We start from the raw sequence: 27662 nt of genomic DNA, 5'->3' as shown, positions 1-27662 counted from the left end.
CTACAGAGGACACAGCTGTATTCTAAAAACTGCTGGAACTTTACAGACGAAGGATCGGGGGTCCCTAAACTACTTTGTGGAACAGAGATCCTCTTCAAACCCCCATGGGGTTGTGATATAATTGAGAAAATGCTACTGAGATCTTGGGGTGGCTATTACATCAATTAATATAGGCATTATGAGGGATTAAAAATACGAATATGAGTACGAATAAAATCTCACTTTTAAATCACACTGGAGTGGCATCCAACACTCAATGGCAAAGCACGGACTCTAAACGTATCATTTTTCTCACTAAAAAAACCTGTTCATTTCATTTCACTGAATTTATGCATGGAAAAAATACTAAACATGGACAGGTCTACCCTATCAGTTTATCATAAAATATTTCCTCTCTGGAAGAAATCCTCAAAAATCACATTAACAGGATGGCTTCTCTGTACCTGCCTTCTCTCCTGGAGCCTTTCCGTGGCAAGTGTGATTAGCTCTATGCAGCAGATCACCCAGTGACTCCAAAGGGCTGGAGGGATTGGAGACAAGTGAAAATTGCGGCTTTCTAGTCTAGAGCACGCGGTGATCCATGCTGATTTCCTGTGAGGTGCTTTTTGCTGCTGTTAATGACAAGGTCGGAAGAGAATGCTGAGTAACGGTGGGGGCGGGTATCTGAAAAGACTTCATTCTAATGTCATCAGCTTTCATTCTTAAGTCACTGCAGAGAAAAAATGTGGATAAAGGGAGGATAAATACCACCAGGGGTTACATCCGCATGTCCTCCTGGTGATGAGAGCAGCTGCGGCAAAGCCAGCCAAGCTCAGAAAGAAAATACCACGTTGATTTGAACGTGGCACAAAGTCGAGCCCCAGAAATCCATTCCTGACTCCCTCGCAATTCAGAGACGGAAGGCTGCCTGTGTAGAGAGAAATAGAGGGTATCTCTCCCTCCTGAAGCAGCTGACATTCTCTTTTCTAAAACCCAGGAGATAGCTGCTCTCTTGGGAAATTTTTGGCAATAGGATGCTGTGCTCTGAGTAGAGAGGACACATGGGCTACTATTTCGGAGCATGTGGAAGAACTATATTCTACACAGTGCATGAAATATCAGTTTGGCCAGCCCCATCAAAAGCTAAATTGAGCCATATGATTGGAATGTTGCCCAGACCCTTTAACCAAAGGGGGGTGGGAGGGGAGGCATCATTTCGAAATTAGCATTATCAATACAGTAATACATTTTGAATGCTAGTTGGGCCTGACATAGCCAGTGATGTAATAAGAGAGTGCTTACTGCTCCTGCCCCTTGAACAGGAAATATTTTCCTTGAGGAATAGAATACTTGAAAACTGCAGATTGCATTTTAATATTAACCAGATTTCTACATTAAACATGATTTCCGAGAACAATTTGATTTTTCTTTCTTCCCCCCATTTTTACCCTCACTGCGCCCCTCAAGCAAGTGATCAGAACTGCGTTCCACCGCGGGCAGCTCCTGGAATGGACCCAGGGCTGCCTGCAATTTAAATGTCAAAGCTTGAGAGGGAGAGACTCTCACTCAGCAACACGTGTCACTCATTGCTGCCTGTCCATCAGGATTGCTTCTTGACGCATTCAGACTGCTACACCTTCTCCCCTGGTTGCTTTGATAGTCTCCGAGTGTGAAATTTCAAGGCTTGTTTCTTCTCCTTCTCTACGTTTTAGACAAGTAAGTGTAATCACCTTCTAGAACAAGCGGGAAGCAACACAAAAACGACCACACCTGTTTCAAATTTCGAACGAAGCAGAGAGTAGGTTTTTGAGCGCCTAGAACGAGGTTCTGCAACGAACTGCAGAGTTTTTGTGTTTTTTCAAACTGGCGAAAGAGGTCAATCCCCAGTGGACACATACAAGAGAATTCTAAGCTACCAAAAACGGCCCCTCTCAGGGCAGATCTGACAGCAGTGACAACCCTAGACTGGTTAATGGAATCACTTCAGGATTGATCCGTTTTGATTGCTATCATCTTCAGCAGCCAGGAAACTGGTGAAATACAGACAGTGGAGCCAGAGTCTTGGGGGGACAGGGAAGGCTGTACAAGGACTGTCACAGGTAACGTGCTGTCTGTCACTCCTGATTTGCTGAAAGCAGGTGGCTGTGAAGTGGGGGCCACAGAGCAGAATGGATACAGAGGCGAAGACTCCAGAGCTGCCAGGTGACAAACCAAAAGCATGATACACCTGATGATGACTGTCACCTTATACGATACTTAGGAAGGCATGGCTATAAACAGAGTTTACCGCTTCACATAGCTAAATAAGAATTTATAGTAAAATAGGTGAAAGAAGGAAGCAGGCCAACAAAAAGCAACCTGAAGTCGCTCTGAGATTCTTGGAAGACTCTAGACCACCCTTCGCCCTCAGAAAACAACGGCGATATGATGGCCAGGGAACCCGCCAGCCAAAACTGGTAGCAGTCACTGGCCCTTAGAGGTGTTCAACGAAGCCACAACCAAAGGGAGAAGCAATTGGTGGCATGTGCTGAAAAAGACACCACCTTCTTTCTGCAGGGGGGTTTCACCCGACCAGCCGAGAGAAGAGGGTCTGGCAGGATTTTCAGACTTCCAACATGAGAGACTCCTGGGAGGACAACGGCACTGTATCTCAATCATTTATTCCACCTCGGCACAAACGCCTCAGAACTGCCTCTTCTCCTTCTGCATCCATCCTGAATCTAGCTTTACGTAGAAGAGAAGAAATCTAACATTTAGAGAGACCCTCGTATGGGCTGAACTGGATGTTTCATATGTTACGTCTCACAACATCCTCATACAACCAGGTTATGAAACAGACATCATCTCAGTGTTTAAGATGAGAACACATGTTACAGAAAGATACAGAAAGGCATCGAAAGGCCAATTATCTCTTCAAGATCAGAAAGCATAAAACATGCTTGAGGAAATAAGACACGGAAGCAGATTCTGAACTCAAGGTGGCTGGAATCGAAGACTTGTGCCCGTTTCATTATATGAAGTCTGCTCTGTCTGACCGGATGCCTGATCTCAGTAACGAGTACCCGGCATCTGCGCTTTCGTGCTCTCAGGCTGCCCCACTGCACTGGCACCACCCCCAAGATGAGCCTTCTGCTTTAGTACATATTCCTTACTCTAACCAGCTGCTCTGCTAGGAAGCAATCCATTTTCTGTGGCTAGAGCCAAGGTCCCCTGCTAACTGACCCTCTGCTTTATTTGACTAGAGACTCTACTTGGACACACATCACCTTTAGAAAATCACCAGCCTTCCCTTTACTCCAGTGGTTTAGGCAAAGCATAGCTAAACATCCACAATAACTGCCTCCTGCTGACTTTTCCACCGATGGTCTGATTCCATACACTGCTCCCTCCATGTACATCTCCAATCAGGAAGATTGTAATTCTGGAAGCAGCTGATACCTGTGGATGGTGTTCTATCAGAGCGTCTATCAGAATTTCAGATAGAAATGTAGCTGTGTAATGTCCGATTTTCAAAACACTTGCAGCAAAAACTGACAGAAGAGAAAGGGGAGGAAAAAAAGGTAAGTTCACAATGATGGTTAAATATTTCAGTGTTCTCACCTTAATACCTGGTAGAATGTATGGGTAGAATTCAATTGGTTTACATACTTATCAGTCAATTTAGTTTAATATCTATAGAAAAATAAACCCCAAATCCACAAAATACAAGTTTTTTTACAAGTACGCATGGACTAGTCATCAAGAAAACCATATGTCTGGCTATAAACTAAGTATCAATGAATTACAAGGATCAAAATCAAAGAGAACATGTTCTCTGATATGACAGAATTAAATGAGAAAATAAAAACGGAAATATTTCAGTAATATACTCAACCATTTGGAAATTAAAGAAAAAACTTGTAAATAACTCATGAAAAAAATCGCAAGGTGCAGTGAATATTTTAATTGAATAAACATAAAAACACAACATATTGATACCTGCAATGTACAGCTTAGGGAGTGCTGAATGAAACATGTAGTTTTAAGTGTTCATAAATAAGAAAAGCCCAAAATCAATTATATAAGCTTCCACCTTAAGAAATGAGGAAAAAGAAGAAGGAAGAGGAGAGGAAATTAAATCCAAAATAAGTAAAAGGAAGGAAATAATGAAAATTAAAATAGAAAACAGAGAAATAATAAAAATCAATGAAACCATTACTAGTTATTCTTAATAATGAATAACATTGATAAACCTCAACCTAGACTGATCACTAAAAATTTTCAAAATCAGGAATAAAAAGGGATATCAGTATACAGTCTTTAAAAATTAAAGGATAACACAGGAGTATTATGAATAACTATTCCAACAAATTTGAAAATCTAGATGTAATGGACAACTATTTTGAAAAACAAATTTGCCAAAACTGACACAAGAAGAAATCAAACATCTAAATAGCCCTCTACTGATTAAGTAAACTGAATTTATGCTTAAATATCTTCCCCAAAAGAAATTTCCAGATCATATGACTTTACTAGTGACTTCAATCAATTAAGAAAGAAAATAAAATCCATGCAAAATATTTCATGAAGAATAAACAACACTTTCCAATACATTATTTAAGGCAAGTATTGCACTATTAATAAAACCATAAAAGAATAGTACAAAAAAGAAAACTGTAGATCAATATTCCTCAAACACATAGAAGCAAAAGTTCCAAACAAAATTTCAAGAAACTGAATTCAGAATATATGGAGTTCCCGTTGTGGCGCAGTGGTTAACGAATCCGACTAGGAACCATGAGGTCGCGGGTTCGGTCCCTGCCCTTGCTCAGTGGGTTAATGATCCGGCGTTGCCGTGAGCTGTGGTGTAGGTTGCAGACGCGGCTCGGATCCCGCGTTGCTGTGGCTCTGGCGTAGGCCGGTGGCTACAGCTCCGATTCGACCCCTAGCCTGGGAACCTCCATATGCCGCGGGAGCGGCCCAAGAAATAGCAACAACAACAACAACAACAACAAAAAGACAAAAGACAAAAAAAAAAAAAAAAAGAAAAAAGACAAAAAAAAAGAATATATAAACTTAACAGGACATCATCAAATGGATTTTATTCCCTAATATGAAAGTGGTTTAACTTTCAAAAATCTGGGCGTTCCTACTGTAGTGCAGTGGGTTAAGAATCCAATTTTAGCAGTTCAGGTCACTGGAGAGGTGTGGGTTCAGTCCTCAGCCTAGTGCAGAGGGTTAAAGGATCTGCCACTACCATAACTGCAGCTCAGATTTAATCCCTGGCCCAGTAACTTCCATATGCTGCAAGTGGCCATATTACATATGGGAACTTCCACAGGCCATGGGTGAGGCCATAAAAATTAAAAAAAAAAAAAATAAGTTTATGTAATTCACACTATGTTAACAGAACAAAAGAGAAAAACCATATAACCGTCTCAATAGATACAGAAAATAAACTGGACAAAAGTAAACACCCATTTGTTACAAAATATCCCCAGTAAATTAGGACTAAATGGGATCTTCTTCAACTTTGTAAGAGTATCTACCAAAAAAACAAAAAAAAAATCTGCAGCTAATATCAAACTTAACAGTAAAAGACTGAATACTTTCTACCTAAAATCAAAACCAATGCAAAAGTTTCTATTCAACATTGTATTAGCATTCCTAGCCAATGCAATAAGACAAGGGAAAAAAAAAAAAAACAAAACAGCACATTGACTGGAGAAGGAGCACTTGATTCACTGATGACATGAATCATATACATAGAACTTCCAAAGAAAAGCTGTAAGAAAGCTATGAGAATTCAAGAGATGAATTTACTTGGGTCACAATTAATAAGGTTATAATAATGCATTTCTAATAATAAAGAACCATCAGAACATAACCTTCAAAAAAAACTGGATAATATCTGACACAGCCATTTTTCAAATAAACTATGGGATAGGAAAATATGTCTTTTGAAAAGAATCAAGAGATTCAGAGAATATGAGAGAATGAAGAGAATACAGATTAGGAGAAGCATCCTCTCTTAAGGGCAGTAGAGTCTACACCACAAATAACACTTGAAAATCCAACAATATAGACATTACTCTTACAGAAAAGTTGAAAATGAGATATAATGACAGGCCTATGTTACTACCAATTAGGAAAGGTAATATCACTTTCAGTTTATTGAAACTGAATTCCAGCATGTGAGACATTAACCGCCAATCAAGAGAGAGATGCCATATGTATTAAGAAGTTCTGGAGCAAAGAAAATAATATAAGCCCTAAATCAGTTATGCTAAGGGATCTAACATCATTTCAGCACCTGTAATTTGTCATTATTATTAAGCCATGAAATGAAAAGGTGAGCCAAATGGTATGTGCTTTCCAGTGGTAAGTTTTTGTTGGAATGAGATACTGGGCCACCAGAGCCGCTAAAATATTTTTTAATGAATTCATAAAGAAAATCCAGACACTTAAAAATAACAAGGCCTACAACAGTGCATTTCAACAGAGTTTGCTGAAGGGAAATCAATATTTTTCCTTGAGACTTACTTCCTCTGATTCTCTCTTGCGAATACAGACATTAGAAAGTAAAGAGATCATTAGTTTCCTCTTAAACATTAATGAGTAAAAGGCAGATGTTTCAAATTTAAGGTCTAGATCTGTGATAGAGCTGCTCTTAAACAGGCAGCTTTACCTCATATGCTCCTGGGAATGTAGCAGCAAGAATTATTTTCCATATATTCCCTATGTAAACAGAATGACAAACATGTGGAGAAACTTTATCAAGTTAAAATGATCATAGCTGTGAATAAATTATTAAAATCATTAAAATTATTATAACTCCAAAGTTTTATTTTCAGTTAAACTTCATGCAACAACAGTTTATTATGCCTAAGAAATGCCAAGTAATATAGCTACTACTACCACTGCATAATCAACACTGTGCTTATACTAAGTATTTACTATGCACCACACACTATGCTATGATGCATTCAATCCTTCTAATAACTTCGTGAAGAATATATCCTTATTATTTTTACTCATCAGAGAAGTGAAATAATTGAGTTATAGAGAGTTTAAATTGTTACCAAAGTCATTTAGCTAGTTAGTGGTTGAGTTTCATAACCAATTTGTCAGAGTTGAGATTCACAAATAAGCATGTCATATTCTAAAGACTAATTTTTCAACACTATAATATTCCATATAACAGTGGAAAAAGGAACTATCTAGAACTATTAAATATTCTGTAGCACCTCCCCTACCCCTTTGTGCTTGGTGCACAAAGCAAAAGTGTAAAAAGGCACTGTGGCAATTTGAAATTAAAAAGAAGTAAGCCTCTACTCTCTTAGAAATTAGAAGCTGCTGTATAAGCCAACAACTAGGACTTATACAAATTACACCGTTCTATTGAAACAGGCACATAGAAAGTAATTAGAATGGATCAATCCTATTAGTCTAGCTGAAAAAAATTCTATATATAAAGTTCAGAAGTTCATATTTATACACACACACACACACACACACACACACACACACACACTACCCTTTCTTGCAATTCCATGAGTTAGTGTCCCATAATTTCAAATAACCAACACATTCTACATTTTTGGTCTCCAGTTAAGGGAAAAAAAGAAAAATAGTTCAAAAACATTGCCTTGGCGAGGTGAAAATCAAATCACTTGTAAACACATAGTAGGGAAGACGACTGTCACGGCGGACACAGTCAGGGTGAGTGTGCGGGGGGGGGGGGGGGGGGGGGGGAAAACACTCAGCTAATGGCCAACCGCCTTAAAGGCTAATTATGTAGAATTACAAAGACAGAGCTGAAAGGGTCCCCGAGGATGTCTGAATCCGTCCCTCCCACCCCTACAGTACCAGGGAGCCTTAATCCAAACAATTCTAGATAAATGGGTCTCTTCTTTGTTTTAAAGAAATCTCCGGGGTCTCAGGTTTCAAAATCGCCCTCCCTGTGCGTGTTCCATATATTTTCCCCAACTTTCATAAATCTCTCTTTTTATTAAGTAAGTCTAACTTTCCCACATGAGTACTGGGTTTGGAGGAGAAATATTATACATGCTTTCACTATTTCCCCAAAGTTCCAACATAACCATAGGAAAATACGTGTGATCTAGCAGTATCTAGAGGTTACGGGATTCCTCAGCCACCATTTTTAACTACACATATCAACTCCCAAACAAAAATATTCACACACACACACACACACACACACACACAGGTCTCCCTTGATGAGCATTTACCTTATATAACATAAATTCTAGAATCCTTTTATTCAAAACCAATCCTACTCTGCTTCCAAAGCATGATCTTTGGAACACAATGCATTTTTCACGTTCACATGTGGTATTTCTTCAACGCACATATTCCAAAACTCCTTTCCAAGACTATGGAATCAGAAACTGCGGGGAATGAGCCCCGGAACCTGTCATTTGTAACAGGCTCATTTAGCAGTTCTTACACCAATGCAACAACTGAGAAGCACTGAGTTAGCTTAACATCAAAAAAACAGATGTTTTACTACTACTCTAGCTGCAGTCTAGAAGAATCATTTCACGATAATGCAAATCGGGTCATGCTGTACACCTTACACTTTTGCGAAAAAGAATGCGTGTGTGTGTGTGTGTGTGTGTGTGTGTGTGTGTGTGTGTGTGTGTAAGACCGGCTCACTTTGCTGTACGGTAGAAACGGACAGAACACTAAACCAACTATAATGGAAAAAACAAAAATCATTAAAAAGAGAAAAAATTGCATGTGTCAGTTATCTCAATAAAACTGGAAAAAATTTAAACTAAAAAAAGGCAAACTGTATGACTGCCTAAATGTGCTGCCCAGAGACGTTAGAGGCCCAGGGAGGGGAGACCCATATCCTTGAGTAGAGGAGACAGAGCTGAGAGTGAGGAAACGCTGCGACAGCTAGAACTCCGAAGGCCTGACGCCAGTGAGGAGTCTGAAGCTCCTCAGAGGATTGTCCTTAAGCTTCCAGCAGTGTATTAACACACACGTACTTGCGGAGAAACCACCTGAGGCAGGAAAAGAACCACGAGCAAGGGGCAGGGTGAATCATGCTCAGAACTCACACAGCGAGGAGAAAGAGCTCATGGATCCAGCAGCCAAGGTGAAGAATCCTCATAAAAGACGAGGCATCAGGATAGACTCAGAGGAGCACTTCCTCAGCAATGGGGACACCTGGTCCTATCCTAAAGGCCAGTCTCTGGTCTCCCCTGGCAAATATTGAAACCAAGCCTTAAAAGGATCGAACTGATTTCAAGTAACTTAACTGTGTGGCAGAACAAACTTCCAAAAATTATATAGGATTACAAAAAAAAAAAAAAAAATGAAATCCAAAAGTGAATAAGGACAGAACACGGTAAACCAGTTACAACAGAAAAAAATAAAAAATCATTATATAAAATAAATAAATAAATAAAATAAAAAGACAGAGAAATAACAACAACAACAAAAGTGAAATTCACACTGTCCAGCATATAACTTAAAAACAAACAAACAAAAAAATCCAAGTACGCAAAGGAGCAGATGACTATATAACCCATTATGAGACCTAAAAAATCAGGAGCTCCCACCGTGGCTCAGTGGTAAAAAAGCTGACTAGTATCCATGAGGATGTGGGCTCCATCCCTGGCCTTGCTCAGTGGGTTAAAGGAGCTGGTGTTGCTGTGAGCTGTGGTGTAGATCGCAGGCATGGCTCAGATCTGGTATTGCTGTGGCTGTGGTGTAGACCAGCAGCTATAGCTCTGATCCAACCCCTAGCCTGGGAACTTCCACATGCTGCAGGTGTGGCCCTAAAAAGCCCAAAAAAAAAAAAAAAAAAAAAAAAAAAAAAAAAAAAAAAAAAAAAAGAAAGAGAAAAGGGAAAAAATCACATAGATGGCATTCCTGTTGTGGCTCAGTGGTAACGAACCCAACTAGTACCCACAAGGACAGGTTCCATCCCTGGCCTCGCTGATTGGATTAAAGGAACCGCCATTGCCCCATGAGCTATGATGTAGGTCACAGATGCTGCTCGGACCCCACGTTTCTGCAGCTGTGGCTTCAGCTGGTGACTACAGCTCTGATTAGACCCCCAGCCTGGGAACTTCCATATGACACAGTAAGGCCCTAAAAAGACAAACACACACACAACACACACACACAAAAACAACCCACAGATGATAAAACAAATAAACAATATGTTAAATATGTTAAAACAGCTACTATAAACATGAGGCCACTAAATTCAACAGCTTAGATGAAATGGACAAATCCTTAAAGAACAAGCTATCCAAACTCATTCAAGAAGCTTTGAATGATAAAATACTCAACACCAGGAATGGAAACAAATCTGATCTTTTATGACAACCGTCTACAGAAAATATAGAATTTCTATCATACATGATGATAAAAGCTGGGATGACTTCCCCCACGGTTAGTAATGAAGCAATCATGTCCGTGCTATTTGTTTAACATTTGACTAGAAGGTCTGGAAAGATGCAATAGGCAAGAAGTGAAATTAAAAGGAACCCAGATATGAAAAATGTTTTAAAAAAAAAATGAGTTTAGTGGAGTTCCCGTCATGGCGCAGGGGAAGCAAATCCGACTAGGAACCATGGGGTTGCGGGTTCCTGGCCTCGCTCAGTGGGTTAAGGACCCGTCATTGCCATGAGCTGTGCCGTAAGTCGCAGACACAGATCGGATCTAACGTTGCTACGGCTGTGGCTGTGGTGCAGGCCAGCAGCTGTAGCTCCAATTAGACCCCTAGCCTGGGAACCTCCATATGCCTCGGGTGCAGTCCTAAAAATTAAAACAAAAACAAAAACAAAACAAAACAAAACAAAACACAATGAGTTTAGTGAGCTTGCAATGTCATCTGAGAGAAAAAAATCAATTGCATTTCTATACTAGTAATGAACAATGTAGAAACTGAACTTTACAAAGACACACCATTTATAACTGCATCACAAAAATGAAATACTGATGGGGTAAATCTGACAAAAGACTCTCAAGACTTGTACACTCAGAACTATAACACATCAGTGAGAAAAAAAATGTAAATAAAATAAATGAAGAATAGACCATGTTCATAGGTGAGAACAGTTTTATCGAAAGGACAATTTTCTCAAAAGTGATGCACAGATTCGATTCAATCACAATCTTTTTGTGTGCAGAGAAATGGACAGGCTGATTCTAAAAATGCATGTGGAGATGCAAAAGTTCTAGAGAATCCCTCCTCCACTGCAACGTAAGTTCAGAGTAGGACAACTTACACGACGTAATTTCAAAACCAATACAAAGCTGCAGAAATCAACACTATCTGATGCTGGCATTAAGATTAACACATACAGCAATGAAACAGAACACAAAGTCCACAGACAGAGCTGCCCATAGGTTCACAGTCGATTTTCGATTTTCGAGAAAGCAACCAGACAATTCAATGGGAAAAAGGTGATCTTTTCAACAACCTGTGCTGGAACAATCAGCCTGAAGCAAAGCCACGAACCTTGATCTTTCCCTCCTCTAGGGACAAAACGTTAAGTCAAAGCAGATCACAGACTGATAAAGTTATATAACTTTTCAAAGAAATACACAAGAAAATCTTAATGACAGTGGGTTTGGTTAATATTTCTTTAATTAGACACAAAAGAACAAGCTTCAAAAGTTTTTCAATTGTTCAACTGGACTTCATCAAACTTGAAAATGTTTGTATTTGAAAAGATACTACTTATAAAGATGAAAAGGCAAGTCACAGATGGGAAGAAACGATTTGCAAAACACATGTTGACAGAGAACTAGGGTCTAGGATGTATGAAGAACTCTTAAAGCTTCAGCAATGAGAAGATGGGCGGCCCCCCCAAAACTGTCCAAAGAGCAAACCAACACTCCACTGAAGAAGATGTACAGATGGTAAATGAGCATGGTGATTTAAAAGCAAATTAAAATCAAAATGAGATGCTACCTTATATGAAGTAGAACATTCAAAATTAAAAAGAATAATTACACCAAGTATTGGCAACACTGAAAAAAATAGAACTCCTTTACTTTGCTAAGCAAATGTGAAACTGCACAAACATTTTGGATTGCCAGGTTCTTAAAAATTTAAAGATATACCTACCATAGGATTAAACCATTTCACTCCTAAGTATTTATGCACAAGAAAAGAAAGTATATGTCCACACATTAAATTTGTACATAAATATTCACATATTTTTGCGTAATGATAAAAATTGGAAAGAAGCCAGAGGTTTATAAAGCAGTGAATAAGAATGTCCACATGAATGAAAAAGCAAACATTAATACAGCCACACAATGGAACAGGACCTTGAAAATTTTAAAAAAATGAGCTATTAATACACTCAACAAATTGGATAGATGAATTTTCAAACAGGTATGCTGAGGGAAAGAAGCAAGACAAAAAAAAAGCACACGTAAAAAGCTTTTATATAAACACGCATATGCATTTATGGAAAACTATAAAATGCAAACTAATCTACAGTGACAGAAAGGGGGTCAGCTAACAATAGGGGTGAATGGTGGATAGGTAGTTAGGTTAAGATTGAGTACAAAGAAGCATAAGGTAAGTTTGGGGGTGATAAATTCATCTCATGATTATGACAACAGTTTCACAGACAGGTAGAATGTCAAAACTCATCAAATGTACAAATTAAACTGCACATGCAATTTATTTCCCTAAGAATGCTGTAAAATTGGAATTTAACTGGAAAATCATATGCAATTTACTATTTACACACTAAACCCAACAAGGTGAAGTTGATGACAAGTCTGCCATTGTCGTATAACCGCTTTCCCCCCGCTGGAATCACCATGCTATTCGTATGGCTGAGATCCTGTTCCCTCATTATAAGTATCTGCGTATAGCCCAAATTACGTAAGTCACTACACAGCAGGAATAAAAAGAAAGGGGTCCCTTCAACAAGTACTAGATGAAAAATCATCTAGAGACTTTTAATCTGACTATCTGGACAGAAAAAGAGAAAACAAATACGTTTTGAGCCCAAGCTTCTGGTAGGATGGTGATGCTAAGAATGAAAAGAGAGACTTTACGGAAGCTATGTTTAAAAGGAAGTTGAGTTTGGAAGTGAAACATGCTGAGTCTTCAGAGTCAGCACAGGGTGTCTGAAAGTGGTTGGAAATATGAGACTTCAGTAGGGGTAGCAATCCCCATTGCCCCCGCCCAGGCTTCATTCTATTTAGAGCAGTATTGTGCCAAAGAATTTCCTGTGACACCTGGCAGTGTTCTATATCTGTACTGCTCACTACGGTCGTCACTACCTGCTGAGCACTTGACATGCGGTTGGTGAACAAATAAATTCACTTTTTTTTTTTTTTTTTTTGGTTTTTGGTTTTTAGGGCCGCACCCAGGACACATGGAAATTACCAGGCTAGTGTTGAACTGGAGCTACAGCTGCCAGCCTACACCACAGCCACAGCCATGCAGATCCGAGGCTCATCCTCAGCCTCCACCACAGCTCACAGCAACGCCAGATCCCACTGAACCAGGCCAGAGATCACACCCGCGTCCTCATAGATACTAGTCGTTTCGGCTGTGCCACCATGGGAACTCCGGTCTTTAATTCAAATTAGATTAAATTTAAATAACCACATCTGAATAGTGGCTACCCTATTGGACTTCAGAGGCTCAGAGCATCATTGCCCATTCAACAACTCAACCCAGAAACTCCAGATAAACCTAGCTCTTTCATCTCTTAATTTTCATCCATTTACTGAATAAACATTGTCTTATTTATTACTGTATTCCCACCATTTAGCATAAACAAGGTCCTGTACTCAGGAATTTTATGTTCCAGTGAGTCCCGTTAATCACATCTTAATTACAGTCTCAAGTGAAACTTCATTCGGTGTTACCCATTTCATCTCTGCTAAGGTTAATACAGCCTTAAGATCATTAAAAGTCATAGAAAAGGGAGAAATAATCCAAATGTTTTGTTTCAGTTTCTGTTGTTGCTGTTTGTTTTTGGTACAGTGAAAAGAAAATGTTAAGATACACTAAAATGTTAAGACTGGAAGTTATTAAATGTTCAAGGTATTGCTTCATATGATGCCCTCATATCGTTTCTTCCATTGCCAAAGATCTGCTGACAATAAATACTGGTTGAAATACACAGCAAACTTTGATTTAAGCTTTTTTTTTTTTTTTTTTTTGGTCTTTTTATGGCCACACCCACGGCATATGGAAGTTGCCAGCCTAGGGGTCTAATTGGAGCGGTAGCTGCCAGCCTACGCCACAGCCATGGCCACTTGGGATTCCAGCTGCATCTGCAACCTACACCACAGCTCACAGCAATGCCAGATCCTTAACCCACTAAGCAAGGCCGGGGATCAAACCCACGTCCTCATGGATACTGCTGAGCCACGATGGGAACTCCTGATTCAGGCATCTTAGTGTTCATGCTGATGTATGCCACACATTGTTTACCTATGTCTGCATACATGTGTATCTATGTATTGCCATAGATTATGTATTTTTATCCAGGTTAGAAAAAAAATCTTACCAAAAGAGAAAAACTAATTTGAAGTGGCCCAAATATTCAAATACTCAGGGAAACTGTTCATTACATCTGAAGCTCTGAGCAATAACATGCGACATATGTAACAGTTTTTCCTATGCAAAACACCTGGGCATAACTTCTAAATTGTTTTTCATTAAAATTTGTCTTTAGGTAATTTGACAATAAAGACTTGGCAGTCAGACGGAAACTTTTAATTAGCAAACCTGGGTTTCAAATCATGGAGAGGAGGTAAAAGAAAACAAACAAAAAAAACTTGCCAAAGATTTTACCTTGTGCTTGCACATCCATCCAGGACTGTAAATTTGTCAGAGAAACCCAGTGAAGGACCCTGAGGGAAACCAAGCACGTTCATGAAGGAAACACGAACCTCACACAAGCGTCAAAAGGAGAGGAAATCAGTGTCTGTGAAGTCCTTAGACTGTCAAAAAGACACACTTTTTGGCTGCTTTGGCGCCAACTCTCTGGGACACCCAAAGGCATTATTCGAGCCGTGGACCAGCAAGCTTCCTTAGCATGGATGTAATCAAGCTTATTCTCTGCAGACTTTTTGATTATCACCATGTAACAGTGGTGAAAAGCCGATATCCCCAATACTCTCATGAAAGATAGGGTCACTAAATCTAATTTCTGAGTCTAACATTGCTAACTTCCCAGCAGAGTCAACAGAATGACACGGATAACTTTCTGTTTATGCTCCTGATGAAAAGTAACGTGTTGTATCAAAAGCTTGTTATCGTCTTTAAAAATAAAGAAAAAAAAATATTTCTGGCTTAACCTCTCTGAAGCAGAATTGAAATCATTTATTCTGATGGGTCACAAATAAAAAAATACCACAACGTTCTACATCCACGAATTAGCTTAACACATGGCTACGTGCAGAGTACATTAGCCAGCATGTGGCTGTGTCTTGGGTAACACAGAGAAAGGAAGACCACCAGTCATCTAGAAGGAATACGGGGACCTCAGGAAACACCCAAAAAGAAGAGTTCTCGACGCCTCTGAGCAGACATCAAGCCTCAGGTTCAGTCTTATACAGGCAGGCATTTCAGCTGCTTTATCATCATCTATCCCAAACTGTGGACCCGGAGAAAAGGCACCGGGTGATCTGCCTGTCCAGCCTCTGAGGGATTCTACTGCTCTATCACCAGGGGGCTTTAATTTCCATCATGAACAAAGAGGGCTTTGAGAAACTGCACATCCGATTTGTTTACTATTTTCATTCATGTGGTTTTCTGGGTAACCAACATGGGAGCAGAAGAGGTAGCTGTTTGGACTTCAGAGCCTCTGAGTAAGGCAGCTGATAAGACAAGGTGGCTCTGCGCAGATAATTTGTTGCTATTTCTGTAAAAATAGTTTCTCTCAATAGTAGCATCTGATAAACTTTGGGGCATAGTTTAATTTTCCCAAATATGCCTGCATATAAGAACCTCCTCATGATTGTTAAAAATACTGATCAGCTTAGACCCTTCCCTGCAGGTTCTGCTCCAGGGAGGAAGGGCTTGGAATCAGAATTTTTAACACTGCTTGAGAAACACTGCCCTAGGCTAGCATCCTGTTGCAAACAACTATCAGAAAGTAGAGACTGGTGCCCAATGACAGAACTGAACCTATCTTGGGGTCTGATCAAGTCAATTAAATCCTGGTTACAACTAGTTCCTATCAGCTTCTTTACAATCTCATAGTCTTACAGAAATGTTTATAGAAATTGGTCCATCTGACTTTTTACGAAACGAGGTCAAGGAAACTTTGTGCCTTGATCTGTTAATGCTGCCTTTCACGTTTAGCGTTGGATTCCACACTGCGACAGCTTCAAAAATAGCTTGTTCATCTGCTGAACACTCTAAAACGGATGGGGCTTAGGCTTCCAGGAACCAGACTCTGAGATGGAGATTTGAAGGTAGTAAGTTTACTGGGACCTTTTGGGATCAACCCTTTCAAAGAAGTGAAAGAAGCAAGAGTAGCCAGAGAGAACAAGTTGAACACAACTGCATCGGCTGATCCCAAGGCAAGCTCTGCAGCTAGGAAGGCCATTCAGCGTGATCTCCAACACAGCAAGACCACCAGGCCTTCTTTCTGCCCCGTTAATGTCTGATTGGGTGTGAGCTGCCCTTGGGCTATGACCTTGAGCACAGCAGTTGTCTTCTGAGAGCAGTTCCCTGGGAGAACGTAGTCAGAACGCAACGGGAGTCAACCGGGGAAATGAGTTGCTCTGGAATCGGGAACACAGACCACGGTATCCACTACAAAGACCAGCTACCGACTCCAGTCCTGCCTACTTATCTTCGTTCATTCTGGTTGCTCCACATTTCAGTAAGAGAACAAAGAGACGGGGGTCCATCACCACCTTTGAGAAAACTAAGAAGCTCTGAACATTTTCAGGCTGGGTGATTTAGCAGACAGTTTATGCACATTTCCAAGGTACAATAAGGGCAGAGGGGGAGCGTCGACATATTTTTAGCACGAAGACGTCAGGTTTCATTAGAGTTAGTTGTTCCAGGAAAGCAGAGGGAAATAAAACACAGAGAAACACTAACAAAGACTCACATTACCGGCCTTTTAAATACACTGACCATACACGGGTAGTTTATACTGAAAAAAAGGAAATGTGCATTTTACACATTTCAGGGCATCAACATTCTCATCCACTACGACCTCTCATCAATCATTCAGTGGTCAGACAAGCCTGAAAACAAGGAGGGCATCCAAGCTCACTTCTGGATTTATTATGAATTTCAGGTGCTGTGTGATAGCTTTTCACAAGGAACACTTTCACAGGGTACTGGGCAGCATGGGGCACCAATCCACTTTAAATGGTCCGGTGCTCAAATTCTCAGCTGTGGATAATCACGCTCAAGTCACGTGTCAACAGAGGTCTGCCTTACCCCGAAAATCCAGACCGTGCCATCTATGCTCCGGCACTGCCTGTACGACCAGTGCTCTTCCAGGCTAGGTTTTCCAGCGTCCTTGCTGAAGGAGACTTTGAGAAGGAAACTGGCAACTGGGGGTGGGGAGTAGCATAAAGTCTCACAGACGTGCAGATTCAATTTGAGAGGAGGCAACAGTATGAACTTGGAACATGAATCATCACTGTTTTGGTCAATGATACATGTTTGGTGAGCCCAAACCTAACTCAACATGCCCCCCAAAGAGCACGAAGGTTCACTTCATCTCATTAACTCATTTTGACCACGGATAGAATTCTAGGTCTTGGTAACTAACCCCGACGCCAGTTTTTGTTTTAATTGGGCATCATCACTTTCTCTTGATTCTCTGTGGGAAAGAAGGGACAGGATGTTTCAGAATCAGTCTTCTGTCACCCTCGTAGAATCTGCTGTTCAACAAGTGTGGTCCTTCTCACACCCCTCTTTCCTCCAGGCCGACACACTTGTCCCTGAGCACTAGCCTCTCCATCGACTCTTCTCACTTAATCTGGGCACTCATGCAAGGGTGAAAGAAGGTGAGACTACAGCCCTGTTCGCTGTCCCAGAGCTGTCCTCGCTTGACTACTTCTGCAATGACACAAGTTACAGGCAGTGTGACCAAATTTAATAAATAGTTGCGATGATTCGGAATTACAATTTAGGGTTCATTGCCTCTGCTATGCTACAAATAAGTTTTTTCTATAATATAAGGAAAAGCCAACCAAGAAGTCACACATTTTCCAGGGTTGAGCCCTATTTCCCAACTCTGCATACCTGTTCACAGGGTCTGCGGCTCCCCGTGAGAAAGATTCTTTCTAAACTCTGCTGAGGGTCTCTGGGACCACTCTTCAGAAGCTTCTCCCCTCACGCATGAGCTGCTTTTCTGCTAGGATCCATTTCTCCCTCCGCCCCGCCCCCAACACCAGAACTATTTTGACCAAGGTTTAGCTATTTGGCTGGAACAAAAACCAAGAGTGATTTTTATATTGGAACTGGGGTCAGGGAGGAAGGTCAAAGTCAAGAAGGGAAAAAAGGCGTTGGCCTTTGGTTTTCTAAGGTCTTAAAAGGGCTGAGGCATGAAGAGGGGTCCTGGGAGCCTCAGGCCAGGTCCATTCACATTCGTCCATCAGGGTGAGCTACAGATGCACTTTCCTATTTTTCTAACTGAAGTATCCACAGACACCATCGGGTGAGCGCCTCCACATACATCTTACAAGGACGTATAACAAAAAATAGACTTTTTTTTTTTTTTTTTGCTTTTTAGGGCTGCACTCGCAGCATATAGAAGTTCCCAGGCTACGGGTCAAACTGAAGCTATAGCTGCCGGCCTACACCACAGCCACAGCAACACCAGATCCGAGCCACACCTCCAACCTACACCACAGCTCTCTAAACCTCCATCAAAACCTCCCCTCTCACTCTCACCAACAGCTTTTTCTCCATAAAGAGCCCAAAATATATTTTAAGAATTATAAAAACAAAACAAAAGAGAAAAAGAGTTCCCGCTGTGGCTCAGCAGGAACGAACTCGACTAGTATTCAGGAGGATGCGGGTGTGAACTGCGGCCGCACTCACGGAGTTCAGGATCCCGCGCTGCTGTGGCTGTGGTGTAGGCCAGTGGCTACAGCTCCCATTTGACTCCCAGCCTGGGAACTTCCATACATCACAGTTGCGGCCCTAAAAAAGCAAAGAAAAAAAATATATATATAACCCATGGATCCGATTTTGGATGGAAGTTTAGAAGCTTCCATTCTTTTTTTTTTTTTTTTTTTGTCTTTTTTGTTGTTGTTGTTGTTGCTATTTCTTGGGCTGCTCCCGCGGCACATGGAGGTTCCCAGGCTAGGGGTCCAATCGGAGCTGTAGCCGCCAGCCTACGCCAGAGCCACAGCAACGCAGGATCCGAGCCGCATCTGCAACCTACACCACAGCTCACGGCAACGCCGGATCGTTAACCCACTGAGCAAGGGCAGGGACCGAACCCGCAACCTCATGGTTCCTAGTCGGATTCGTTAACCACTGCGCCATGACGGGAACTCCAGAAGCTTCCATTCTATGTAGAATAAAATCCAAATGCCCTGCCTAACTAGTGCGAAGACCACGCGTGACCAACCTCATTTATTTGCACACCTCTCGTGCCCTCCTCGGCAGCAGGCAGGATGTTTTCTGGCTCTTTCTCAAACACGCCGGTGTGTCTGTTCAGGCGTCAGGGCTTCTGAACGTTCTTCGCATTCTGTGTGGAACACACTTCCTAGACCTTCACGTGAGCGGTTCCGTCAATAAATCAAGTCTGTGCTCACAGCCCCGGCTCTTTGTCAGAGAGTCTGTCTTCCTTTCTCATCCTACCTGAGCGTTCATGCATCCCCACCGTAACTCCCAATCACCTACTGCTCATCACTGTCACAGCACTCAGAGTATCTGCAATTACCTCCTCTATATTTCATGAGTCTGGTTAAGGCAAGGCCCCGGTGTGCAATGTTTAATCCCGGAACACAGATCAGTGCCTGGCATGGAACAGACACTCAATAAATATTTGTTAAATGAAAGAATCAGTTTCCCGTCTCTGATTTCTCCCTTCTAAATTGTATCCTTTCACTGGTCACAAGAATCAGGCTTTTATTTAAAACATGTTCCTCTGGAAATCTCTATTCCAAGTTACATAAAGATCTGACTCACCCTTTTAAATCACCCACTGGTTGGGCTTATTATTGGATAAGCCGCCTTGTCTAACAAGCAGTTGGGAGGGTCATATTGCTTTCTTCTAATCACAGAGCCATGTTATGATTCATTATGTGTGGACAACACACAGATCCTATAAATAAATAGTTACGCTACTCAGAGAGAAGACATTTCAAGCAAGACTCACTTTCCCTAGACTTGATCTTTGACTAACTCAATCATAACGCGCCCACTGAATATGCTGTTTATATTGAGCATTCTGCTCTTCAATTAAAACCAAATCACTATGAGTTTAGTAGCCCCCCCACATTCTCTTATATATAACTGTAAAAATCCAGTGTAATTCAAAAATTAATTTTATTTCTGAAATACAAAGCTAAGTAAGTTTATAATGAAGTTTGTCAGCAAAGCATGGCCTAAGTGGATATAAGGTTATTTACTGTCTTACGTATTTCACTTCATGTGAATATTCATCTGTCCACAGGCAGAGTCACGGGTGTGTCTGATTGCAGGGTACAGTCTCAGGCCCCACTGAGTGGGTGATGTAACACTGGGGAAATGCACCCTATTATTTCTGTAAAATTGAAAACCTTCTGTTTCCAGTTGGGGGGGTGGCTCTTACACACACTCTCAGAACAGAGTGAACAGAGCCTCGTCTCTGGGTCTGAGTTGCCCTCATTTTCGAGATAAAACCCTCCAGTGACTCATAAGCTGCACTTAACAAGCCTTGCTTTCAACGTGCCACTGCACTGAATGCTGCAGAGGAGCGCCCACCTAAGCTTGGCCTGAGATTTAACTCTTAACCACCCCAGCACTACCACTGTTTCTACTGCTTCAATTCCAAACAACATTTCCTGAGCACCTACAAGGTAGGCTTCTGCGTACTGAGAAGTCTAATCGATCCCACCCTGAACGACTGTTAGGCTGAAATACGCTATCCTCATTTCACAAAGGACTGAACCGGGCAGCATCTAGACTGATGTGGGAGATACAGTTCAAAAAGGGTGGACGAAGTCAGGCTTTGACCTGATCTCAGGAGACACTCGCGAAATACATGTTGAATAAACACCAATGGAGCAGGCCTACTCTCCTGTTTACCTGCAGTGTATCTTTTTGAAAGAGGAATGTTTCCATACGGTACAACATTTTTTAAAAATCCCATTTCACTTCAAAAATCAAATTTCATTTCTGAAACACTAAAGTATGTTGCAAATTTGTAACACATTTATCAGTAAAACCTAACTTAACATGGATCTAAAGCTACCTACCATCTCAGATATTGTAGGTTCAGTTCCAGACCTCTGCAACAGAGTGAATATAGCAACAAAATCAGTCACACTCACTTCTGGTTTTCCAGTATACTGTTTAGATGCAAAATTATTAAGGTGTTTGAATACAGATAAAATCTCAATTTTTCTCATGCATCTAGTTCCCTTAACAGAGAGCAACACCGTCACCACTGGGGGGGTTTTTGGTGTTTTTCCAAGAGATACATGCATTTACAAGTAAATATGAATAAGCAGTTTTTACACAAACACAGCACACTAGAAATACTACACGCACATTTCTGCAACTTGTTTTTCTCACTTAATATCTCATAGATATCAATTTATATCAAAAAAAGTCTAATTTTTATGATGGTATTTTGTTCCATGAAATGTCATCATTTCTTTCTTTCTTTTTTTTTTTTTTTGTGATTTCTTGGGCCTCTCCCGAGGCATATGAGGTTCCCAGGCTAGGGGTCGAATCGGAGCTGTAGCTACCGGCCTACGCCAGAGCCACAGCAACGCAGGATCTGAGCTGCGTCTGCAACATACACCACAGCTCACAGCAACACCAGATCCCCAACCCACTGAGCAAGGGCAGGGATCAAACCCGCAACCTCATGGTTCCTAGTCAGATTCATTAACCACTGAGCCACGACGGGAACTCCAGAATGTGTTACAATTTCTTTAGCTAACCCTCTATGTATAGCTACTTTAATTATTTCCAATATTGTGTTATCATTAATTATATATCAGTGTTCATACATCCAGGCACAGGTGTCAAATAAACACTAATTTTTTTTAAAAAAACCTAGTAAAATGGGCAAAGGATATGAACATATAATGCAATAAAGTTAAATCCCAACTCTCTATTATTATTAGAGAAATTAAACCTTTATCTCTAACATGTTTTACAAATATATATTTCCAATGGATTACCTGACTTCTCACTTTCTTCATGTTATTTTTGTAAGAATCTTTTATAAGATACCTGCGGTGACTCCTCTACTGCCCCCACTCCCCGTCAATGGCTACTCAGGATTCCTGATACCATTCATTGAGTAAACCTTTTTTTCCCCCAGTTCTGTTTTTTTTTTTTCTTCAGTTTTCTTTGCATTACACAAAGTACCTCAAGAGTACAGAATGGTAACCAGTGAACAAAATTTTATTTATTTATTTTGTTCATACCGACCAAACTGCAGTACAATGTCTACTAAAGCTGGTAACGTTTCTGCTCTGCTCTGGGCCTGAGGATTCCTATTAGGCTGCAGGACGGAATCAGAGGGGCCAGGGCCGCCACCACCTCCAGCAAGTCCAGGGGGGGTGGGCTGGGCTGGGCTGAGGCTGTGTCCTCACTCATTTGCATTTGAGACGAGGTGACACGAGAGGCTAAAGCCAAATGGCTTTTCTCTCTTCTGCATCCTGGTACCTGTTTTGGAATCTCAAATATTAGAAAACAGCTAACGGAGTAAAACAAATAAATCCTGTTAGGAAGTTATGCTTCCTTTTCACTGCAGTGTTTAAAAGAAATACTTGACTGTCAGAGCCTCTATAATGAGAGTTAAACATTTTTATTATATACATATATATGTAATAAAAGTAAACTGAGCATAAAAATACTCAGGAATTCTATTCAATGGGTGAATTATATATAAAATGTATATCTCATTTTATAAAATGAGCTGTGTTGCAAGCATTACCCATTTTGAATTGTCGGATTAACACTTTCTTTGTTAGTAAGTTCTACCAGAAATGTATTCATCCATTGAAGAAAATTCTTGAACATTTTTTACATGTAATTTACCCTCCCAAGGGCTGTGAAGGACTCACACATGAAGAAGACAGGGTCTTACTCCATCACCCCTTCTCCTGGCAGAGTTGAAGCAGGTAAGACAGCAGCAGAGCACTTGCCTTGAGGAGCAGAAGATACTTGCAACACAAGGGAGAATGGGATAAGCAGTGCTATGAAGATGCAAAGAACACCTCTGGTATATAAAAGGCAGAGAGAGATTCCAAATGCTAAAGTGTCATGGAAGGAGGGACAATGCACCAGTTCTTAAAAATCCATTTATGGTCTTAACATGTCGGAACAGATACTTGAGGTCATCCCAAGAAGTGTGAACTTAGGGGGGAGGGGAGGGGGCATGTGGGACGGTTAATTTTCTGTGTTAACCTGACTGAGCTAAGGGATGCCCGGAGCACGGGTACCACATCATTTCAGTGTGCGAGGGAGCTCCTGAAAGAGACTGGTACCTGCCTCAGGGGGCTGCGCTAAGAAGCACTACGCTCACCAAAGCAGGGTGGCCACCACTCAGCTCACCAGGCCCCGCAGGGAACAAACGGTGAAGGAAAGGAGAGTGTGCTCTGGGAGCTGGGACATCAGTCTTTTCCTGCTCTCAGACATCACAGCTCCTGGCTCCTGGGCCTTCAGACTCCAAGGCCTACTGCAGGTCTGGTCCTCAGGCCTTCAGGCTTGGACCGAATCCTACTGCTGACTTCTCTGATTCACCAGCTGGCAGACAGGAGGCTGCGGGCCTTCTTGGCCTTCAAAACAATGTGAGCCAATTCCTATAATAAATACATCAACCTCTAGATAGACAGACAGACAGACAGATAGATATTAGAGACGTAGCTCTCTATCCATCCATCCCTCTCTCTCTTTCCTCTACCTATCCATCCATCCATCCACCCAACTCTCCATGTATCTACCTCCCCTACTGTTTCTGTTTTTCTGGAGAGCCCTGACTAACAGAACATGGAAACAAACTGATGGTTCAGGAGGTTTTAAGCCCTGAAACCACAAAAGAGGAAGACGTCCTCCCTATACCCAACTCCACCTGCCTCAAAACTCTGTCGATTTGAACTTCCCGTTTTTTGATAGAGTACCAAGTTCTTCTCCATCAAATGGTCACTGCCTTAGCTCAGAGCCTGAGCCCAATTGTCTGATGCTTCAAGGATTTAAAAACCTGGAGCTCACGGGTACACCCATTGTTTTTTAGGGTGTTTTATTTAATACGAATAGGACCATATTAAGGCTTCAGAGAAACTGCCATCAGGATGTACCCATACGATGTTTTCCATGGTCCGTCTTGATTCTACTTATTCACCTATAACCTAAGTAACTCCTTCTGGTGCTGCCCGAGTTTCAGCCACTGCAGAATGCTGAGCATGTGCAAGCTGCACCACAGAATGTTCTATCTTCACACCCACACTCTGTCCACCTAGGCACGTCCTCCTTGACACTCCTGTCCACCGGGCACACTTATAATCAGCTTTCAAAATCAGTGTGGGCTTGTTCTCCTCTGTGAAGTAGTTTCTGACGAAACTGTCCAGAATGAATGACCACCTCCCCAGGGCTGTCAGTCCACCGCTTCCATGAATTTATCTGTGCCTTTTTCTCCGTGGTGTTAATGATACGTGTTCATTTTCTCGCCACATGGTCGAGTACAGTCCTAAAAGGGTGCACAGTAGGTTACAACTACATTACTTAACTATTCTCTGAATTATCTGTCCTCTATGGCCTGTCCTCACAGACGGAGAGACACGGAGCTTTATGAGGAGGTAGGATATACCACATTTTTTATTTTTAGATCTGCTGTATCATCACTTGGGATTTGGGCACTTATTAGGAAAAGTACAACGAATACCAAAAACAGAGACAGACTCATCTTAAACTAACAGCAAAAGAAGAGTGACTATGAAGATGGAAGAGTCCTCTGAGATGCTGGGATCCGTTTTCCCGGTTGCATTTGCTGAGGCTGGTTCTACGCAGCACACGAGCCCCAGACTCAGTCCTACTCAGTCTTTAATGATGGCGGAGCACTGACGCTTGCTTTTGTCGCTATTTAAAAACACGGAAGCATCAAGAGGGTCAGCCTAAAGCAGGGGGATTATGAGAGATGGGATAATATGACAGGCTCTTCCTCAATGTATTTCTCTTTAGGAGACTTAGGGGATTATGTGAAAGGTCACCCTTTAAACAGCCAGGCCGATTTTACCAAATGCCTTATTATTAAAGGGATTATACACAATAGAAGACCAGAGAGTTGTAAATCCTTCCCTGAAGACTTTCTGCTTTATCCACTGGAATTCTTCAATGACTTAGTCAAGGTATCATTTACCTATTACATTTGAAACACCGATTTGTAATGAAACTACACGAGGTACTTTGAAAGAGAGTAAATTCAATACTACGTACCACACATACCATCTTCAGGGATGGTTACGGTGCCTCAACACTTGTATCAGGTGACGCGTGTGGGAACTACCCAGTCTTCAGTATCTTTCTTGGTAACACATTCCGATTTTAGGCTGCGACCAAAGGCATTTTGATCTAAGCCAGGTCTTTAAGCTTGTTTCTCTCTACCATCTCCTGTGTAGCTGGGGTGGCCATGTGATCCAGTGTACGCAATGAAACCTAAGGGCACTATCTTTGAAAGGGAATTCTGAGAAAGTTCTTGATGAACTAACAAACAGGGCTGATCAACTTGCCCTCTTTCTCTTCACCTATATCCTCAGAAGCCATGTAATGACCAAGAGGCAAAACAAAGGACGTTTAATAGAGAAGAGCAAGCAGAGGGAGCAGGTAGGTTTTTAGCAATGGTCACTGAGCCAGTGGATCAGCTCCCTCTTCCCGCCATGTGAGAGAGCAAAGCCCACTCTTGGGAGGGGCATGCTGTTAATTGCAGACAAACGTATTTCCACGGATAATGTGCTAGGTAGTTGAGGACAAAGTCTTTCGTTCAAGTCTTTCCTCTGAGCCAACCCTTCAGCAATTTTATGGAGGATAATCTACAAACAAGGGCTTACTGATTTTTAAACAGACAGACATGAAGACAGTTCCCTAAATGCACAGTAAGACATCATATGCTAAAACATGAGAGAAGTTGTTTACAAATGAATGTGAAGCAATAACAAAAACTCTCTTTCAATTGTCTCTGTGATTTCTAAACACTCCCAGAACCTTAGAACTAAGCAGGTTGGTCTTAAGGTCCCATGTCTTCACTTAGAAACACTAAAAATCTGACCATTTAACATAAAAGCCACAGTGTGCGGCCGTGTTTAATGTATATAGCTGACAGAGGCAATCTCAAGAAGAGAAGGCTTTGTTTCTCACTATGAAAAGTAGAACTCTTGGCTGGTAAATGTTTTCGGTCAGCCAGGCTTCTAACCTGTGAATTAAAAGCAATTAGTTTTCAAGTTTCAAACTTTTTTCTTGCTCTACAGGCTTTGCCTTCAAGTTATTTTCATCTTAAATAGAGTTTCTGGGCCCTGAGCAGATATTTTGATACCCTGATAATTTGTGGTCTTTCTAAAGACTAACTCTTTGCACAGTCTCCCCGACTTGATTTGTTATTTCAAAGTTCCAGATATTTCACACCTTGCTTTGAGACTTTTTCTAATTGGGTTGTATTTTCCCAATTGAAATGAGAACTGGCCCAACCCTCACCTTAATCAGAATTTGAGCCCGCTTTTAAAGATTAAAATTCTACAATGTTTTTAAATAGATGTTATTTTTACAGTCTTCCTAATTTCACTCTTGTGGGACAAACGAGGACCTTAAAATAGTGAGAAAATATTTTCATACTCAATCCCCAAGTCCCATCTTTACTTACGTAAATTTCCCATAAATACACACTATGGACAATATGTATCGCTTTTAAATATTTAGCAGCCATTGCGATAATTAGCTATGAATCAGCAAGCGAATTTTATGATTTGTGACTAATATTCTTTCTGACTTCATCCTTTCCCCAGATAGGAAAATCCATATTACTGCCATGCAGCATATATCCAAACAGTCATTCAAAACCAAATTAGTCTAAAGCCAGATACCAACTGTATCATTAGAGAGAAAACAAGAAGGAAAAGTTAAGACATTCTTACATGACCAGGGCAACTGAAGGTCATTCCAGGAATATAAGATCTTGTTTTAGTCCCTTGTAGACTGAGAATAAATGCTTTGAGTTATTGGAACTTGATGGGTGTGATTTACCATTATGTTCCATTTCCTGAAAAATCTTTAAAAAAATAAAATCACAGTTCATATGCTCCACTGTCTTTTCCCTAAACTGTTAAGTGTTTAAACTTCTTTCTAAAATGCTCCTTAATTTTCATGTATATATCTCTCCATTCATGTGGGTGTTTTTTGCTAGTATAACTATCTCAGTATATGTCTGCTTAATGAATTGTGTTTCTAAAATTGAGAGGTGCTGGTTTAATTGGTGATTAAACACTTTATCAAATCTCAATTAAGGAATTTTCAGCTAAGGAAAATCCAAAAGCAG

The 27662-nt window shown here is 41.0% G+C and overlaps 1 long non-coding RNA gene across 4 annotated transcripts in view; it reads right to left on the bottom strand.

Moving 5' to 3' along the window:
- LOC110255978 (uncharacterized) overlaps window positions 1-27662 on the bottom strand; it is an 867249-nt gene that overhangs the window by 740769 nt on the left and 98818 nt on the right. Inside the window, exon 1 of one of the 4 annotated variants that reach the window (XR_014820808.1) lies at window positions 19545-19908. The exons of 2 other annotated variants lie outside the window; for them this stretch is intronic. This is a non-coding gene — a long non-coding RNA (uncharacterized LOC110255978). Of the gene's footprint in view, window positions 1-19544; window positions 19909-27662 lie in introns of those variants that run through there. One more of the 4 variants, XR_014820807.1, reaches the window with a different exon arrangement.

This window comes from Sus scrofa, chromosome 12 (genome assembly GCF_054392235.1).
Source record: "Sus scrofa isolate SSC_HxYL_T2T_F1_AM1 chromosome 12, Sscrofa_HxYL_maternal_Yorkshire_Landrace_v2.0, whole genome shotgun sequence".
NCBI classification, from domain to species: Eukaryota; Metazoa; Chordata; class Mammalia; order Artiodactyla; family Suidae; genus Sus; species Sus scrofa.
This window is presented reverse-complemented; position numbering and strand designations above follow the sequence as displayed.